Source organism: Thalassophryne amazonica, chromosome 23 (assembly GCF_902500255.1).
Source record: "Thalassophryne amazonica chromosome 23, fThaAma1.1, whole genome shotgun sequence".
NCBI classification, from domain to species: Eukaryota; Metazoa; Chordata; class Actinopteri; order Batrachoidiformes; family Batrachoididae; genus Thalassophryne; species Thalassophryne amazonica.
In genome coordinates, this window is record NC_047125.1 from 17,317,597 (window position 1) to 17,323,751 (window position 6,155).

Consider the following 6,155-nt stretch of genomic DNA (forward strand, 5'->3'; position numbering starts at 1 on the left):
GGGTAGGGTAATCAAATTAAAATGGAGACCAGCCACAATGGAGAATATAAACATCCCACCCTCCTCCTCTTGCACATTTCTGATAAGGATCTTGGGGAAAGAGAGAGAGCGAGAGGGAGAGCCGACAGCTCAACAACCCCTTTCTTTTTTCTTGCCACCCCTCCCACGCTACCCCTTTCCTTTCTAATTAACATTGTGCATGTGTTCAGGCTTTGTTTAATAATGCACGATTGCTATCAGCAGCGGAAAATCCTTTGAATGAAGCGCCCACTGATGGAAACACAATAATACACTGGGGGCTCAGGAAGAGAGACAAGACATTTTCCCCCCTTTTCTGTTGTAATAAATGTTCAATGAAAAGCATCAGTGCCACCCAAATGTATGAAACTGAAGGACATAGTGCAAAGCAAAACAGCCTTATTGCGGATAAGAAAAGCAAAGGCAGCCCAGGCTCAAAGCCTCTTTATACAGATGATGAATTAAAAAACAGGAAGGATTATTTGAACCCATACACACGTGTCCAAATCTAATGATTAAATATGAGGACATACCTGTGCCGTATATTAGGTCAGAATAAGGTGAAGCATATTTAGAGTGCAATGTGTCAAATAGTGAAACAAAATGAGAATTAAATAAGTGTTGGCAAACACAAAGGTCTATTTGCTGGGTTACAATGGCATGAAGCTGGACTCTGGAGAGGGTGGCATGGCAGTCACACATGGACTAGTGTTAGTCTATGGATTTGTTGGATTTTTTTTCCTCTAATTGGTAGAAAACCGGGAGCTCGTGAGTTACAGGTACATTGGCTGAAGAATCAGACAGGCACAGTTGTAACCTGCTCAAGGTTGATTTACTCTGTGGAAGGCAGTTAAATCCAGCGGCTAAGACAGCATCCTAAACCACAGTATGATTCAGGGGTTGGTTGGCTCATGACCAAAATAAAATATGCACTAGTCCACATTGAGGTAAGCTGTGCACCAAACTGAAAGAACATGCTGGAGTTTGAGGGCTTGGTGAAGAACAGGGAAGTAGGGAGTTGAGCTGCTTTGTCTGCTGCCATCCACGACCTGGACAAGCGGCAGAGACTGAATGAATCAAACAGGTTTCGACTTACGGTTGGACCACAATGAAAATTACGTGGGGTGACGATATTATCTGGGGCCTGGATAATAAAACCCAGGTTGGCACTGACCCATATCCACTTCTCAAAGGTAACCATCTATCTGTTGCAGTCAGGTGAAACATGGGCATCACCTTTAGCTGTTTCCAGTTGCAGATGTCCTCAACCCTGAGGCACCAATGTGCTGGATCATGTCAAGACACGGCCAAGTTTGAGTCTACTGAAGTGACCACACATTTCGCACAAAGTTACTGCAGCCATACGATCCAAGAGCTGTAGGGACTACACATATACGAGGTCTATTAGAAAAGTATCCGACCTTATTATTTTTTTTCAAAAACCATATGGATTTGAATCACGTGTGATTACATCAGACATGCTTGAACCCTCGTGGGCATGCGAGAGTTTTTTCACGCCTGTCGGTTACGTCATTCGCCTGTGGGCAGACTTTGAGTGAGGAGTGGCCACCCTCTCGTCGATTTTTTTCATTGTTTAGGAATGGCTCAGAGACTGCTGCTTTGTTTGATCAAAATTTTTTCAAAACTGTAAGGCACAAACTGAGTGGACACCATTCGATAAATTCAGCTGGTTTTCGGTAAACATTTTAACGGCTGATGAGAGATTTTGGTCTGGTAGTGTCACTTTAAGGACGGCCCACGGTGCCTGACGGCGATCTGCGCTTCGAGGCGGCAGCGTCTCGCCGTTTCAAGTTGAAACTTCCACATTTCAGGCTCTGTTGACCCAGTAAGTCGTCAGAGAACAGAGAACTTTCAGAAGAAGTTGGCATGAGGAGTTTATTCGGACATTCCATTGTTAACGGACATTTTGTAATGAAAGAACGTGCGGGCAGAGTCGCATGTCGGGCCGGACCCAACCGCGGGGGGTCGCGACAGGAAAAACACCTCCGTTGGAAATAACGGGCAAGTTGGAACATGCCCAGCTGTTAAACTATTTCTCAGTTACTTGTTGAAAGCCATCAAAAGCCGCCTGAATTTTACAAATGGTTTTCAACACGGAGGTGTTTTTCCTGTCGCGGTGCACACAGATTCGCCGAGTCATCACGGAAACGACTCGGCGAATTTGCGCGCACGTCTTTCATTACAAAATGTCCTTAAACAGTGGAATGTCCACATAAAGTCCTCATGCCAGCCTCTTCTGAATCTTCTCTGTTCTCTCACGACGTCCTGGGTGAATTAAGCCTTAAATTAGAATGTTCTCAGGTCGAAACAGGCCGACGACGGCGCCTGGAAGCGCTGCGCGACGTCCCGCTCTGTGGGAAGTCCTTACAGCGACAGAAACACCCCATAATCTCTCATCAGCCGTTAAACTTTTCACCGAAAACCAGCTAAATTTCTCGAATAGTGTCCACTCGGATATTCCTCACAGGTCCAGAAAAAATGTTGATAAAACAACGCGCGCCGTCTCAAGCAGCGTGTGAAACAAAGGAATTCAGCCGAGAGGGCTGAACCACATCTCACTCAAGGCCTGCCCACAGGGAAATGACGTCACCGACACGCGTGAAAAAACTCACGCACGCGCACGAGGGTTCAAGCATGATTGGTGTAATCGCACGTCATTCAAATCCATATAGTTAAAAAAAAGTGTTGGTTTCTTATCTAGTAGACCTCGTATTTGTGCAAAGCTAATTACGTGAAGTCAGATCTTGCATATGCACTTGTGCCACCCATCAGTGGTCCTGGATCTTGAATGCCAACCACCCAAGAACACAACTAATCCATACCCACCTCTTGCAAGCATCAGTCTCTTTGCCACATCCAAGCGAAATGTGTCAGTTTGGCCTTCTACAACCACAAGGCTCCTCAAAGCTGAGGCACCTGGGTGTTGCACCATGTAAGTGTGCTATATGACTTAAACGTCCCAATGCAAGTGGTACACCCCATTGGAGTCTCCAAAACTAACTTGGCATTTGGCACAAAGTCATTTCAGAAATACCCAAGATCCTCCAAAGAGACTTGTTAGCAAAAACATGTAGCTTTTGTCTCAGGTCTCAGGGTAGCAGCCAAGTCTCACATCTATACAGTAAGATAGGAAGCACCAGGACTTAAAAGATTTGAATCTTCATTCTCATACAAAGATATTGGCATTGGCAAACACCAGCAACAATACCCCAAAAGGGTTGTACCCCACTGAGTTTTCAGTTTTTGGTTCATCCGCAGTGAAATTAAGTCCCCAGTGGACAACACCAAGGCAACCCTATGTGCCAAATTTCAATGTGATCATCATACATGATCAAAGTGTGATTCTAGCGACCTGTATACCCACCAGGGAATTTCAATTTCAATTTATTTTCATTTATATAACATCAAATCACAACAAGGTTGCCTCAAGGTGCTTCACACAAGTAAGGTCTAACCTTACCAACCCCCCAGAGCAACAGTGGTAAGGAACAACTCCCTCTGAGGAAGAAACCTCAAGCAGACCAGACTCAAAGGGGTGACCCTCTGCTTGGGCCATGCTTCAGACACAAATTACAAAACAATTCACAAAACGAACATACAGGAAATGTTGCCAGTGCACAGGATGGTTTCCGGAACAGATACCACACCCATCTCTGGATGGAACCGCAGTTCAAACAGGGAGAAAAAAAAAAAAAAGCAGAACCAAAGATCAGAAAGATAAATACAGTATAATTTGTCAGCATTAAGCAATAAGAAAAACAAGAAATACTCAGGTGATTGCCGGGCATTAACCCTAAACTTCACTAAAAGACCCAGAATTTAGATAAAGTTGAGGCCGTGGTACGCTCCGTTTACTAATAAAATTCATTAAAAGAGTACAAAGCATAGAAACATACTATCAATGCACACATGTAACTTTCACGTGCTGCAAAGTGGCAGTTTTTGGCCTCCATGTGTGGCTTCATAACAATACTGCTGGCAAACGGCTTCCATCCCACCAGGTCTGGCAGGTGGCTTTTTCCCTCTCAGCACATTAGGAGGAAATGTGCAGGCCAATTTGCTAGTAAAAACGAACATCACAAATCAAAGCGGAATATAATTGCTTTCATTTCTGGTGTAATTCAATGTTTGGGGTTTGGGTTGTGGTGGTGGGATTGTGGCTGCGCTCGCATTAGCTTCTCCTTGTATTTACTCACGTGGCTCAACCCCTTGGTTGTCTCACTGGTGGTTACACAACATACAGATGGTTTTGTTGCCTCTACCAGCATGCATGCGCATGCATCAATGTGTTTGTGTGTCTGTGCACGCCTGGCGTGAGTGCAGAGGGGGAGGGCTGCTGACTACTGTTTGTTGTGCAATGCCTAATGTTGTGTCATTATGGAAATTCACACTTCATTAATTAACTCACAGGCTATCACTTGGATTTGGAGGCGCAGATGTGTAAAACAATAACTGGAGGAGACAGACTGTTGTACCTGTACTACTGCTCGACCAGACTGCAGATTTCCCCCCGCCGTCTTTCATTTCACTTGATTCTAATCAAATTCAACATTGCTACAAATATGACTTATGTATAAAACCTCTCGAGTGTGCACAAATGTACAGTATGTTTGTATATAAGCAGTTGTGGGTCTGTGTGTTTGTGTGTCAGTAGTGTGAGCTGGGAATGAGATTGCCTCAAATTGATTCCCTTCGCCACACGCCCCCCCCCCCCCCCCCCCCCGACTCTTGCACTTGCTGCTAGCCCTGCAGTGCTTAGAGATGGGTAGTCGTGTCTATCTTCTCTCAATGCAAATCAAGTGTGACAGGTGTGCCGTCTTCCCGTCTATTCTGCCACTTATAGCCCACAGAAGTGAAAATGGGAGTGCTCAGAGTGCGGAAGAGGATGATTGGTAACAGAAATGAGATACTTTGTCATCGGACCTACTGATTGAGCTTTTGGGGTGGTGGGGTGCCTTATCTGTTTCTTTAAGTGAAATCAGTAAACAAAATATTTCTCTTTCAAGCACAGATAAAGCCATTTATTATATGTGAAAAATAAAGCAAATTAAAAAAGAACAATAACGAGGATGCTATGCTACATAATAATATCATGGCACCACTCAACCAGCAACCTTGTTAACTATCCTGTTGCCATTCCAGCTATAAAGTGAAAGGGCGACGCGAGAGTATTGGGACTGGGCCTAAGACTACCATGGTGCACTCCAGATCAAATTCTTTAAATGGTCGACAAGGGATGCAGCCAGCTTGCAGCTAATGCTAGCTCACTGTAACATCAATTTTTATGACCGTACAGTGGCCCTTTGAAAATGTTTCAAATGAATGGCAGCACTTGGGTGCTGCATCTGATAGATTTTGTTGTTTAAGTAGCACTTGATGAAAGAGAGAATGTGTGTTGACGTCAAGATACTCCATCACTTTGCAGAGGCACTTAGAGCAATTAAAGGACTTCCGATGGATTGAATGTGGCGTAAAGGCACAAAAATACTTTCTGTGCTTCAGATGAATTGCTTTATTTTATGGGTATAATGTCAGTAAAAGACCACGTTCACACCCTATCCTTGCTTATTAAGTGTTCTTAAAAATCTCAATGGTCATATTAGTATTTACTCAATATTTTTACACAGATTTAGAAAGACACTCAGGAAAGCGTGTATTTTACAAGGCCAATTAATCTTATTCATGCCATACTCCGACCTTTAAACGTAAATCTCCCCTGACACAAAATTTGAAAAAATAATGAAATATAGTATAACAAATGTAAAGGTGGAAAAATGGTTCACATACTTGTTTCTAGACCAGATGATTCCCAGATCAGGAACTCCCCTGCCTTTTCTCCATGCAATGTGGAGTTGTGTCACAAAGGTCAGCCGGAGTAAATTTTGTGCAAAATCAAGATGCAGATCCATATCAGATCTGCTGTGGTAAACTGAAATGGAAATAGGGAGAAGCTAAAAGCTCTTACAATTATAAAACAATGATTTTTCACTTTTAAAAACACAAAAATTATATATATATATATATATATAATTTTTGTGTTTATATATATACTTGGCAGTCCTACAAGAAGTTACTTTTTTGTTTGTAAGTTCACAATTGATAGTTTGTTCAATGAA